The following is a 14960-nucleotide window of genomic DNA, read 5'->3' as shown; positions in this document are numbered from 1 at the left end:
GGGGCTATAGAGAATCTGATCTAAGTGGGATAGACTCTGCAAACTGGGCCTTTCTCAATGAACTATACTTTTTTCATGACACTGAGCAACCATCAACTTATTACTCAGTCTGCTGGAACCAGGGCTACTCCTCTGACCTCAGTTGGGTCACTTCTGCTGGAGACTCCCCTTTACCAGCCACCTGCAGGGTGCTTGGAAATTTCCCCCACAGCTAGCATTGCCCTATTCTAATCCAAATAGGGGTTACCATACCTATCGTGACCACTAGCCCAAGGCTACCTTGGAATGAAAGGAAGACAGACTGGGACAATTGCACTAAGCTCATTGAGCAATACTCAGGGTTTACCAAAGCAATCTTTACAGCCGCCTTCAAATCCATCCCATGTGGCTGCCAGAAAATCTACATACTATGTCTGGATAAAGAATGTTCAGACCTCCTTAAAATTCTGGTGATCCAGAAATAGCTAATCATGTCAGAGAGAGGGAGCCTGAATGCAGCGTGAAGACTATGTTGGGAAGAGAGCAGTTTTAGAAATGGGCATGTCAGGATCTAGCAGGAAAGCATGGACACTCATCAGGAAGTTTGGTGCAGTAGAAAATCCACCAGCTACATGGCAACTGAAGGTCTCTCCAGCAGTGTCGCTGCATACCTGACCAAAATCACTAAAGCAGATAAAGATAGAATTTTTGAGCTGTCAATCAAACAAAGTGACAACAGTACAAGCAATCTCCACAGCTCAACCAAGACGAAAACTTTCATAGAATCATAGAATCATAGAATATCAGGGTTGGAAGGGACCCCAGAAGGTCATCTAGTCCAACCCCCTGCTCAAAGCAGGACCAATTCCCAGTTAAATCATCCCAGCCAGGGCTTTGTCAAGCCTGACCTTAAAAACCTCTAAGGAAGGAGATTCTACCACCTCCCTAGGTAACGCATTCCAGTGTTTCACCACCCTCTTAGTGAAAAAGTTTTTCCTAATATCCAATCTAAACCTCCCCCACTGCAACTTGAAACTTGAACTTTCAATCGTTCTCTAGGGAAGTAATAAAAAAGGCACTGAAATCAGTGAAAACAGGGAAAGCCTGCTGCTTTGATAACGTAATACCAGACCTACTACAACATCTCGGGTAGAAAAGCTAACACTGGTTGTTCATCTTCATGTCCTGTGTTACAGAGGAAAACATAATACCTAAGATATAGTGAAAAGCAAAGGTGATAGCTTTACCAAAGCCAGGTAAAGATGACTCTTCAGCAGCTAGCTATCATTCAATATCACTCGAATTGTAGCTACAAACTCCTGGAGCAGATGATTTGACAGACAATCAGGCCCATGACAGAAGAACTTTAGAGTGATGATCAGGAAGGCTTTCAACTACACTGAAGCACCTATGACCAACTGCTAGCATTCATTACATATATTGAGAATGTAGCTGTCTCTTCTGACTTACTGCATCTTATGGTACCCTCTGGCACCAACTTTATTTAATGTATTCACCAATGACCTACTGAACACCATCTCTAGGCAGTTAATGTATATTGATTATATTTTTGCTTGGCTTTAAGACTGTGACTTCCAAACGATTGATGAGAACCTGAACGGTAATATGGTTGCCATGGGTAACTAATGCAAGAAATGGAGACGGACACCAAGCATATCAAAGACCGTGTCACCATGCTTCCACGTATACCATGCTGAAAACCAATGTGAGTTTAACATCTTCTTGAATGGTCAACAGTTGGCACATGATCTAAAGCCAGTATTGCTAGAGGCCACCCTAGATAATACACTCACATATAAATGCCGTCTCACTACAGTAGCTCAAAAGATCAAGAGCAGAAACTGCCTCCTGAACAAACTTGTAGGGTCAACCTGCATAGTTCACAGGGCTCTCTGCCACTTAGTTGGTGACACTGTGTCCCTGTTTGGTTAAACCCTGCCCACACAAGACTAGGAGCTGCACAGCTTAATCATACCATAAGATTTATCACAGGCAGATTCAAGACAACAAAACTTGTATGGTTATCAGTCCTAGCCTATATTCTTTCACCTTATTTCTGGCATTTGAATGCAGCCAATAAGCTGATAATCAAGGTACAGTAAATGCCACACTTGCCACTGTTCAGGATGCACCCCCACCACTGACTGCATAGTAGAAATCCTGCCTGGACAGTGCACACTTCCATCCAGCTGATAACGTAATCAGCTCATGGTGGCAGTGAGAGCTGCTGCCACTAACAGGAACTCTCACGTCATCACCAGGCTGGATGAATGGCTACATGGCTTTTGGCACACCATGGCTCTGGAGCCAGCTTAACAGGTTTGGATGTGGCATGGTTCACTGTGCCCAGACCTGGGGCATCTGAGACAGCTCACTGTGCATCTGTGGTACTGTGGAGATTGCTGCACACACAGTGGATAGTAGCTCTTTTCATAGAGGGCTCCCTGGAGATCTTCTCAAGCTGAACATTGCTAACTCGGGGCCATTGATTGGCTCAAGACTCTTTGGTTGGATTTATTTTGTTTTTGTTTTACTTTGTTTTCCCTAAAATCTAGCCTTGTTTGTCTTGTCTGCACACAGTCACTTATATTTACAGCAGGCAGATAAGGGATGTGTATGGAAGGTCCTTGGAATTTGTGCTTTAAGCCTCACCATGTATTATCTGCCTCATTACCTACTGCAGAAAAGATCTGGCAGCTTCATACACTTTTCTGATGATACCCAATGACATGGAAAAATTGACAATGGCTTATCCATTGTTGGTTTGATGGGCCTGTGTCTGCAAAGTGCTGAGCACTTGCTTAGAGGAGGTGAGAACCGTCACCTTCCATTAATATCAGTGGAGTTGAGGGTACTCAGCTCACCATCTACTACACTTATATGGCCCCATTGCTGTAGCAATTGAGCCCCTCACAATGTTTAAAGTATTTAAACTGTAAGGGACAGGGGCAGAGGTGGTCTGGCCTAGCGGTCACAGCCGGGCTGAGGTCTGCCCACCAGGAACGGGAGTTGGCAGGAGTTGGAGGAGTCGCAAGACCAGGTCCTGTAAACAAGAATCAGGCCAGGGTCGGAGACTGCAAATCAGAGATAACAGCAGGTGAGAATCGAGTGGCAGGAATCAGGGTCAGAGTCAGGGACCAGAGATTAGGAGACACTGTAAAGTCTTGCACTGCAGTAGGCCAAAGTCTCTGTGATTGCCCAGATATCTTGCTGGGGTAACCCCTGGGGTTAAGTAGGGGCATTTGGCCAGTTAGAGGGCTGCTGTTACTCTGGATCTCTTGGGTGGCACTTTCTGCGGTGCCTACTCTCCACTGTGCTCTCTGGTTGTGCCTCTGCATGGCCTCCCAGTGACACTGTGGGAACATGCCACCCCAGGCGCTGAGGTCCAGGTTCTAGTCTCCAGGTCCTTACATTAACCTGACTACAGCCCTGTTAGGTAGGGGAGTACTGTTACCCCATTTTACAGATGGGGGAATTGAGGCACAGAGAGATTAAGTGACTTGCCCGAGGTCATACAGAGAATCTGTGGCAGAGCAGGGAATTGAACCCAGGTCTCCCAAGTCCTAACCATTCGCCCATCCTTCCTTAAAGCTTACTGAAGGGCCAATGTAGGTGGTGGGCTAATGGTCCCAGTGCTGACTCTCAAACTTACTTTCCAAGGTGCCTCCAAACACCCAATAATTTACCACTTTGTGTTGCTGGGTTCCTCAGCAGCAGTAGCCCTGTTAGTCCCAGCCTTTGTTATTCCTCTGTGGGTGTGATTGAGTACTCAGCCACCTGTTGTTGTAAATCTGGCCGGATTTCATAATCTCCTCCAGCCCCCTGCGCTCTCTTTGAATTTCTGTAAGTACATCTGCGTGACCTCTTGTTTTCTGCTCTGTAGAAACTTGCACAGTCACACGGGGGACATGTGGCACAGCCTGTATTGCTCTGACCCTATAAATATAGACAGCTCAGTTTATTTCCAAAAAGTGTGGATTACATAGTTACCCTTAATTGTTATTGACTCTGGCAACCTTTTACCCAGCCTGGATCTAGCACAGTTCACTTCACCTAAACAGCAGTCAGTAACCAACCTGCCTATTTTACGTAAATGTAAAGGAAACTCTAAAGCCCTGCAGAAATATTTTATGTAAACAACATACAGAACTGTGAAGAGAAACGTTAGCTTAAAATATTAATGAATGTTATTTAGCTGAGATTGAAAAACTTACTCAGAGAGAATATACGATACCTGAAATTCTGAGGTCAAAGTTTTCCTTGCAGTCAAACTCCCATTAAAACGTGGCCCAGGTTAAGGTCCATGAGAGTTTGCAAGAGAATGGACTGAATGAAAACCCAGGGCCTTCAGTATTTAATTAGAGGTGCTCTCTAATTCCGGTAGAGAGCTGCACTTGATAACTGCCATAGGCCAAGATTTTCAAAAGCAATTAGTTGATTTGGGGCACCTCAGCTTTAGGGTACTCCATTTGAAACACCTTATAGTGGAACTTGCAATCAGGCCGCTTTAAGGTGCCTCAAGCTGGGGCTCCTGAAATCACAAGTCACTCTTCAAAATTTTGATCACAGTCTGGAGCAAGGACCTCAGGGTTTGATCCACATACTGTATGTTATGTGCCACTCATAACAAACTCCAGCAGGCAATTTAGAGGCTGGCAATATTAACGTGCATTAAACTATGGGCTTTAAGATTAGTAGACCTAATAAAGAAAAGAGAAAATGCAAGTGGTATCTCTGGTGATCCAAGCAATGGCTTAGAAGACAAGATTAAAGAAGTTCTGCAACATACAAGTGCTTTGGAATGGAGTAGTTAAGTACTGCAAGTTCCAAGAATCAGTTTAACGTTATGGGAATGGTGGCAGTTATCCAAACATCCTTGCAATCCTCAGTTCATAAGCAGTTTTCATCATAATACAGACAGCATAAATTAAAAACAAAAACAAAACAAAACAAAAACCCTATCCCACAAGATCTCTGCAGTTACAACATTGTATATGAAATTCAAGCTACCAAGAGGAGAAGAATTGAATGGATTCCCATAAATAATGTAAGTGGAGAACCTTAATTGCAACAAGAAAAACACTGATGCATTTTTGTCCTTTTAAAATAAACCAGATGCCAAGAAGAGGGTGAGAGAAGGAGTTCTCAGAAAAGCTGGCACAAAAACATGGAATGAACAGAAAAAAAAAACGTGCTTGCTTCTTGACTTGTGATGAACTAACTATAGGACCAATCCTGCAGCCTTTATATGTGTTGACGTGTGTTATGTAAATACTGGGTGCTGTTTTTGTAGGGTCTGAAGCTGCTAACTTACAAATAAAATGAATGTATGGAGTTCTAAATCGCCATCATTAGTTTTAATTAAAAAAAACTAAGTTTCATGGTGACATCAGTGTTATGGTGACATCAGTGTTACAACTCGTGTACATTTCTATCCAAACATATGATAGAACTGTATTGGTTTGGTTGATTGTTTAATATCCTACCAGATGGAGGAACTGTTGCTGAAATGAAAGTACTTATGCTGCATGCTTTGTGCACGTATTCCATTTGCAAACACTACATGCAGCCTATGTACTTAAATGTATGGGTTTCATTCTATTTATACAGGACTTATAACCATATAATCAATTTATTCCATTTTTACATAAAGTATCATTATATACACAGTACAGCAAAAGCTTGTAGATATATAAGCTAATTGCACCCAAATTGTATTATTTTAATAGACCTTTTCTTTTAACTGGTATTTCTTTAAAAGAGCTTTTGCTGTTTTGTGAAATACTTTGATTTGGGACATGGAAACAGAAGCAGATTAAGGTTTGGGGGGCCACGGGCCAGAGGGGGGCCCCCTTCCCACACCTTCCACCTGCAGTCCCATCCCCATTCTGTTCCTTCCACCTGCTGCCCTGCCCATGGCCCCACACTGTTCTGCCCCTTTCCCCATGGCCCTGCTCCTGTTCCGCCCCATTCCACCCCACCACTGCAACCTTCCCATTGCTCCTGTCTGCCTCCCCGCATGGCAGCCCCAAGACCAGAGAAGCTCTGTACCCCCCCGCCAGGGCCCCAGGGCCGCAGTGGGGAGTGAAAGCTGCTCCAGCCCTGAGGCCAAGACAGGAAGCGAGCACTCCTCCAGTCCCAGGGATGCAGCCGGAGTCCGGGCCCTGGGGCTTCCCCCACCGCCCAGCCTGGCATTTCTGCCAGGGTCTGGGGTTGCGGTTTGGGGGCTTTTCCTGCCCCACTCGGCGCTTTTGCCGGGGAGCAAGGTCAGGGCGTGGGGGCTTCCCATACCCCGCCAACCTGGTGCTTTTGCCAGGGTTCTGGGCTTCCACGCTCTGTGGTGAATGTCTCTGGGGGTGGGGTGCCCATTTTTCTGGGCCCCCCCACCAATTGGCTAATCCGCCACTGCATGGAAAAGGCATTATTCCAACTAATCAGTTTTAACCAAGTTAAATTTGTATGGCATTTTACCTTTTGTAATATTGCAAATGTATTCATTCACAAATGTTTGTATTTATCAGGTATTAATTAAAAAGGGTTGCCCTGTATTTCAGTGGATGCTTTTGCTTGCTGAACAGAAAATACGTTCTTTTAAACAAGTGTCTTGAATGAATAGCAGTAATGGAATTTTGTCATGGCTGACTTTGGCAGTTTACGGAAGATAATACTAACTACAGTAGTCCGTAGAAATCTTACAAACTTTAACAGATTTTTTTCTCAGATGAGGAAGTGAGACACAGAGAGTAAAAGTGATTTAGCCATGGTCAGCCAGCAAGTCTTTGCAAGAGCTTGGATTAGAATTTAGGAGTTCCTGACCATACTCCTTCCACTGGGCATGCTGCGTAACTCTGTGGAGTTCAGCAGAGCTACATCCATTTACACTAACTGAGGATCTGACCCTAAATGCTATTACAAGTCAGAATGAGGAACAAAGAAGAAGGGGAGTCAAGAGACATTTGGAGAAGATTAAAAAACCCACTGAAAAGAGAGGTCATGTTTTACTCACAGGTATGCATCTGAAACCCCAATTAAAGTCCGTGGATCAGACTTTGATCTCATTTGCACTGGTATAAATCCAGAGTAACCCTGCTGAAGTTAACAGAATTACACCAGCGTATCTGTTTTGACAGGAGTTCCTTGTGCTTATCGGTGGGCAGAATTTGATCCTAGGAGTAAATGGGGGAAGGAAAGGCCCAAGTCCTCAGGTCTTTGCTGTTTTTTAGTCTGTGCTTTACTGGGGCAAACTTCTGCTAGCTTAAGTGGAAATTTATCTGAATAGAGCTCTCAAGATTTATTCCAAAGAATTTATGAAAAAATAATCCACTCCCTTTAGTCATGAAAATTACCCTCCATTTGTCTATAAATAGGTTTAACCTCACAAGCAACTCTTAGGCCAGATGCTGCTGATTCACCAATCTGATTTAAATCTTCAGGTATTCACCTCTCCCCTGACTCCATGCTGAATGAATCACTGTTTGTGTGGAAATGCAACAATTTATTGCACCTAGCAGCCTTCATGTCTTATTTGCCAGTATATCTGCAGCTATCAGGAGAACTTGACTAAAACCTGTGTATGGTCTTGTCTCCTGATCCAAGCCTGCCAGTAGATCATAATTTACATAAACTTAGATGTATTTGCATGATCCAGGCACAAACCATGAGAAGAATGTACCTGCTTGGTTCAAAGTTCTACTGTAATAGCAAAACCTCAGTGTGGAAGAATAACTGTAGGCACATCCATTGTCTTCTCGTTTTCATGGTGACAGATTCTAAGAAACTGGGGTGTCTATGTGTAGGACAGGAGTGCCTGTTGGAGCTACACATAACTTTTATCTCTTAATTAGCCTTGCCCATATCAAAAGGAAAGGCAGAGGACTTTCAGCCACTCTGGACTGTTATGACATTTCATGGTTGTGTACTAGAAATTCAAAGATCCCAAAATGTACCTCCACCCCGCTTTTTTTTCCCCTGCAAAAGTGTTGTTTGCAGAATCACCACTTATTTCACCGAACACCACTATATTTCACCTGAAAAAACCGCCAGAGCACATAGGGACTAGAAAAAGCTCCATTTTAATATATAAAAAGATACCCATTGTAGGCTCTACACATGGCCTCTTAACGGGGAACCTGGAGGGCCCAAAATCTCCTGACCTCCTATATATTTTTGCTTTTAAACAATATTATTTTCTATCAAGTGCTACAGGATTTTAGGATAATGGCTGTAGATCCCATTGATTTAATCCCTCTTCAGGGCCTGGTTTAACGCCCACTGAAGTCAATAGGAGTCTTACTAGAAAGACTCCGTTTGGCCAATACGCTTTGAACCAGGGTTTACATTCTGCATGACTTTCTCATAGAAGGAGCGCAGGGGAAGTATGTGCAGTTAGCAGAGGGAGGAATCTTTCCTCCCAAGTGAAGCAGTTGTGGGTGCATTGGTCAGAAGCAGCTGCAGCTCAGGGGTCCCAATTGCATGGAACCTGGAGGGAGGAGCACAAGTTCTAACAGGGAAGAGCTTGGAGGAGTCAGCAGGGGAAGTTGGCTGTGCACATGGCAGGAAGGCTAGCTGCAGTTGCAGCACCTCTGAAAATAGTTCTCTCAATCAGGAGCCAGTTTAGTTTTAGAAAAATGGAGTCCTCTCATGTTATGACCTGGCCCAAGGCGCATGGAACAGCGGTAGCCCATCTGTGCAGCTTATGCAGAATGGGTTCGCTATGCTCTGTGTGGCTCCTCCACATCCATCACAACCCCTTGCAGAGCGGAATTGCACATACGCCTCTGCACAGGGGCCCTATTCATATGAATCTATGAATCTATGTCATCACAGAGGAGTGCACCGGACTTCCCCTACAATGCAGCTGAAGGTCAGTAGTTACTTATCCACTGATCATTTGGGCCTGTTTCCTGGGTCATGTTTACTCAGCTCTTCTCTCCATAAAGGCAGACTTTTCTTGACAGGGACCACATTCCATGGTGCTTACACTGTCTCATGATTGAGAGCCCTATCAGAGGAACACATAAACAGAGCAGCATGTCAGCCTGTGGTACTCTTTAATGTTGTTTTCAGGGAAATATATATGTCATAATAACACAAAGCAGATATATTTCCCCAGCTTTTATTCTGGCCAGTGCCCGGGGCCTATTTAATGAAGTGAGACACCTTATCTGAATGAGTTCATGGTAATACAGCTCTCCCCAGAGTCTCCTTCCTTATCCCTTTGTTTTCCAGTTCTTTCTTAAGAACATAAGAATGGCCCTATTGGGTCAGACCAATGTCCATGCAGCTCAGTATCCTGTCTCTTTGCAGAGTAACAGCCGTGTTAGTCTGTATTCGCAAAAAGAAAAGGAGGACTTGTGGCACCTTAGAGACTAACCAATTTATTTGAGCATAACCTTTCGTGAGCTACAGCTCACTTCAGTGGCCAATGGCAGGCGCTTCAGAGGGAATGAACAGAACAGATAATCATCAAGTGATCCATCCCCTGTCACCCATTGTCTTCCAGCACCTTCTGACACCTTACTTCTTGTTGTGTTAGCCATCTAATTTAGGCTATAAGCCTTCTGGGCTAGGGACTTTGTCTCCACAGCCCTGTGTGTATTAGTGATTAGTCCACCATATTGATTATAGAGGTTAATGCTGAAGTTTCCGTATGAGGCACTGTAGATGCACAGCATTTAACCCTCATCTTCTTGCCAAGTCTCCCCTTGCAGTACTATATCAGCTGCGTGGTGTGTTCTGCTCTTCATGGCTGAGCATGCTTTCTCCTTAGCACTCCCAGCCCCATCTCCTGTAACAGGGGAGGTGATGTAGAACTATTTCTGCTGACTCACCAGACTAGGTGAATCATACCCGCTCCAACCCAGGAGTTTAATTAAAAAAGGTTTGAGGGGCTGACTGTCCAGCTACAGCCTTGCACTTTGTGTAGTCACTGACACACGTGTCGGGTGAGTTAAACGCTATTGCTCGTGTGAGTGGAGAGCTCTCACTGGCAGCATTACACACCCACTATGCACATGTGTAAGTGACTGCACATGGTGCAGAGAAAGGGACCAGGGGGTAGGAACAGAGAGGCCCCACAGGGAGAAACCCTAGAAACAAAACAAGTTCAGGAAAAAGTTAAGTTCTGAACCTTATTGTGTTGTCATTTAAGTGGACAATTTAGGCAAGACCCAGGAAGGGGATGAGTTTTTTTGCTGCTTTTCCTGTGTCGTGTTAAGAACATGGGGTAGGAACTTTGCCAAATCACAGGAGGAGCCTAAATGAGAATCAGACTAGGGAGGCCTAAAAGGTAGAACAAACTATTACCTTAGGGTCGAATGTCTTGCTTTTAAATAAACAAAATTCACTGTGGACCAGATTCTGCCACTCTCACTCATCCCAAGTACCTTACTCCATGAGTGTTCCCGCTGATTTCAAAGCCTAATGGTAATGATTTCCAGCCTCTGCGGAGTTACTTTGGATTTGAACTGGTGATCAAGTGGTTAAAAGACTCAGTAGCCCGTTACTAATTCCCTGAGACATCCAGTGCCTTGTTTTTCTAAGAGACTATTCTTGCAACAATGAAAAAGGACCACGAATAGAAAAGATCCTCGTGAAGGAAAGTGACAAGTGACAGCTGAACTGTGCTTGTGACTTTGAGAGTGTGACATAGCAGTTGTTTTCTTTGCTATCATTTTGCTACAGTTTTGGAAACTTCAGTAAAGAAAATGGGCCAGTTTTACTCTTAGTTACTCTGGTGTAAATCCTGAGTCTTTCTGTTGACTTCAGTGGATTTATACAGCATTACACAGAACCCGAGGCAGTATTTCTCATAAATTGTACTTCATTTGTACCCTTGATTTGCTAATGAAAAATAGCTGATGATACATTACAAATACTTCAGTAATCAAGTTGTGTCAGATCCTCAGCTGGCACAAGTTGGCATAGCTCTCTTGCAGTCAATGAAGCGATGCTGATTTATACCAGCTGAGGCTAGAGCTATGTAACTTTTGCTTAGGAGCTCTCAAGTTTTTGGTGTATAAAAAAAATCTGTTTTGCTTCTTCTGTTAATGATTAATGACTCTACAAAGGTGATTAGAAACAATGCCATTGATAAGTTAGATTTTGCTCTGTGCCATTCATATTTATTCTAAAAAAGAAAAGAAAAGACATTGTTTAGTTCTTAAATAAAGGAGTTCACCTTCCACTGAACTCACTGCAGTTTGAAAAAAAGTGGATGACAAGATGAACTTGGAGTTTATGCATTGATATCTCTCCTGATTTGTCAGGTGTGTTTAATCAAATAGGAGCAGGAAATGCATTATTATTCTAAGCACATTGCTACACAAGAAAAACACTGCCCTTGGAATTGATTATATTGTTTGATTAATGGCTACAATAAAAAAATACAGGCTTAACCTACAAAACCCTTTAAGATCAAAGTAAAACTTCTTAAGAACACAAACTGTCCATGCAGCGATACATAGTTTTAAATTTGCAGTGGGCAAAACAGAAAGTTTAAGAGCAAACTTTATCTCCTTTCTCATTTGAGAGAGATACACAGAAAGTTTTGAGGGGGTTTTTTGTCAGAAATTTTTCCCTTACCATAAAATGACTCAAATCCTAAACATTTGCTGTTATAAACAGCAGGATTAGAGACAATCCACACTAAGTACTCAGCAGCTGCGGCCTGATCCAAAGCTCATTGTTAAAGTCTATGGAGAGACTCATTGCCTTCAGTGGTCTTTGGGTCAGGTTCTTGGTACACGAGGAGGAAGGATAGTCATGTGGTTAAGACATAGGACTGGGAGATCTGAGTTCTTTTTCTGGATCTGCCACAGACTTCACCTGTGACGCTGGGGAAGTTATGGAGGCCTACATTGGAAGAATGTAAGAATGCTGAGTGTCTGCATATTTGGTGATCAACTTGGGACACTTGAAAATGAAGCATTGGAAATGCGGAGCACTCACAACTCCAACTGACTTCAGTGGGAACAGCAGGAAATCAAGCTCAAAATTAATGGATGCTTTTGAAAATGTAGATCTGTCACGGACCGTGGGGGAGTCAGGGCCCCGCACCCTCCCCCTTCCTGCAATTCACCGTGACTCTCAGCCAGCTAGTAAAACAGAAAATTTATTAGACGACAGGAACACAGTCTAAAACAGAGTTTGTAGGTACAGAAAACAGGACCCCTCAGTCAAGTCCCTCCTGTGAAGAGCAGAGCCCAGACCCAAGTTCTGGGTCTCCCCCGGTCTCCCCAGCCAGCTCCAAACTGACACCCCTTCCTGTTGCCTCACCCAGCCACACACCTGGCCCCTCCTCCAGCCTTTGTCCAGTTTCGGGGCAGAAGGCGTCACCTGGCCCTAACCCCCTCCTGGGCTCAGGTTATGAAGGGCAGCCGCTATCGTTTACGTGCTGGCCATCAAGTATCATCCCTCAGTGAAGTCACACCCATATTTCCCATCACCATCTAGTATTGGTGCAGTACCTCAGGGAAACGGGGCACGCCCCATGTTAGCAGATAACAGTAAACTAGTAAAACTGTCATGCAACATTACCAGGTTAATACTTCTTACTCCATCACAAGGTCTTCTTAACCCCTCTGTGTCTCAGTTTCCACAGCTATTAAACAGTGATAGCAAGAAATACCTCCACAGAGTGCTGTGATGCTTCCTTCATATTCGTAAAGCACCTTGAAATCCTCAGATGGAAAACATGGTATAAGTGAGGAGTATTAGTATGAGTGTCCCATCACTACAGTGATGGGCACTTTAGAAATGCAGGTAATGACTCCATAACAATGCTGACAGTAAAACCAGCCTTGCAGTCCTTATTCAAGAAAGTCTCCCATTGACACCCAGGAGTACGGACCGCACAGTCAGGCCCTTGTTAGTAGGGTGGTTGCCCTGCTCAAGTTCTGGTTCTGTAAGCCCTGTTTCAGGCATTTTTTTAAAGTTTGTATCCTTTGGGTTGAAATCTCTCTTGCTCGATCGCCATCCCTACTGTGAGATACAGGAATGACTCAAAGCCACATTAGACAGAGAGCATACCCTCTCCCTGCAGGACTTAACTTGTCAGAGAATCTGGAGTATTGCCCAACATTGAAATGTTGTGTGTCTGGTTTTTGCACCTACATAGTGCCCAATCCTGCATTCCTTGTGTGACGGGTAGCAGATTTGGAGTGTGTGCGCAGAAGGAATACAAGGGCAGGCCCACAGTCAGTAAGGGCTAGATTGTCACTGTCCTCACTTGGCGGTACAGGGGAGAAAGAGGGATCATTGTGCATCCTAGAAAAAGGAGGCTTCACTGCACTCCATGGACTACAAGGTTAAGCCTGATGTGTTCTGCCCCTGCCCTCTGCATGTGAGCTAGGCACAGCCAGACCCTTATATGGATTATGAGATCATTGACAGCTACTTTATGTAGGTTCAAAAAAATCCTCACGCTTCAAAGTATAAACCAATTGTTTGGCGGTTAGGAGGATTATTCCATAATTGTTCAGTACAGGGATTCTTTTGCCTTGAGAAGTGTCTGGTGCTGGCCGTTGTAGGAGACCGGATGCTGAACTAGATGGATCTCTGGTCTGATCTGGTTTGGCAAGTCCCATGTTTGGCCCCTACTTTGCACAGGTGTTGACGACTGCACATGTTGTAAGACAGTAGAGAAAAGGGTTGCCAGATTTCTTCTGCATTAATAGCCCCAAATCACTTAAAAACTAGCCCAAAAGTAACCCAATATATTGATTGAAACAAAGGTTGTTTTTTTTTTTATGAACACATTGGTCTATACATCAAATAACAAGCAAAAGCTTTCATTAGTTACCTAGTACAGATTTGATTTAAAAAAAAAAAAAGCTACAAGCCCCAGTAGGGGTTCGTCCACATAAGCAACAAAGCAATCAAGATGGCAATCAAATTCAAAATCAACCCCCCAACACTGGTAGGTGCTGGGGGTGTGTGTATGTACTGCAAGAGGGTATTTGGGAAGTGTTGGAGGGGGTATTTGGAGGTGCTGGAGGGGTGCGTGTGTACTGGGGAGGAGTACTGGGGAATGCTGGAGGGGTGTGTGTTTACTGGGAGGGAGTATTGGGGGGTGTGGGAGGGGGTATTTGGAGGTGCTGGAGGAGTGTGAGTGTACTGGGATGGAGTATTGGGGGGTACTGGAGGGGTGGGTGTGTACTGGGAGGCAGTATTGGGGGGTGCTGGAGCAGTGGGTGTGTACTGGGAGGGGTATATGGGAGGTGCTGGAGGGGTGTGTGTGTACTGGGAGGGAGTATTTGGGGTGTGTGGGATGGGGGTGTGTGTACTGGAAGGGGTATATGGGGAGTGCTGGAGGGGGTATATGGGAGGTGCTGGAGGGGTGTGTGTGTACTGGGAGGGAGTATTTGGGGTGTGTGGGATGGGGGTGTGTGTACTGGAAGGGGTATATGGGGGGTGCTGGAGGGGGTATATGGAGGTGCTGGACAGTGTACTGGGAGGGGTATTTGGGGGGCTGCGGGATGAGTGTGTGTGCATACTGGTAGGGGTATATAGGGGGTGCATACTGGTAGGGGTATATAGGGGGTGCTGTGGTCTCACACTCGAGGTTGGGGGCAGTGTTGCACTCTATGTCACGGTGGCAGGGTGAGTGGCACAGGCCCAGGACGCAGCGCCAGCCTGTCAGTCAGCACCTTCCTCCGGGCCTCTCTCTTTTCCCAGGGCAGGGAGCCAGGGCCTGGGCTTCTCACCCCTCCTGGCCAGGCTCTGAGGCCCTGCAGTGGGGCAGGCGACCTGGCTGAGAGGCGCATGGCAGCTCTGCTTACCTGGCAGGGCAGGCTAGGGCGGGTGGGATCCATCAGCTGCAGATGCAGAGGAGGGACCAATCAGGGTGTGGAGAGAGCTCGGCATCCGGAACATGAAGGGAGGACCGGGGGTACATGGGCTACTTGTGTTTTGAATGCCAGTTGTGATATTTTTTGAGCAGTTGTGGGATGCAGTATTTT

Source organism: Lepidochelys kempii, chromosome 2 (genome assembly GCF_965140265.1).
Source record: "Lepidochelys kempii isolate rLepKem1 chromosome 2, rLepKem1.hap2, whole genome shotgun sequence".
Lineage (NCBI taxonomy): Eukaryota > Metazoa > Chordata > Testudines > Cheloniidae > Lepidochelys > Lepidochelys kempii.
Note: the sequence above shows the minus strand (reverse complement) of the source record.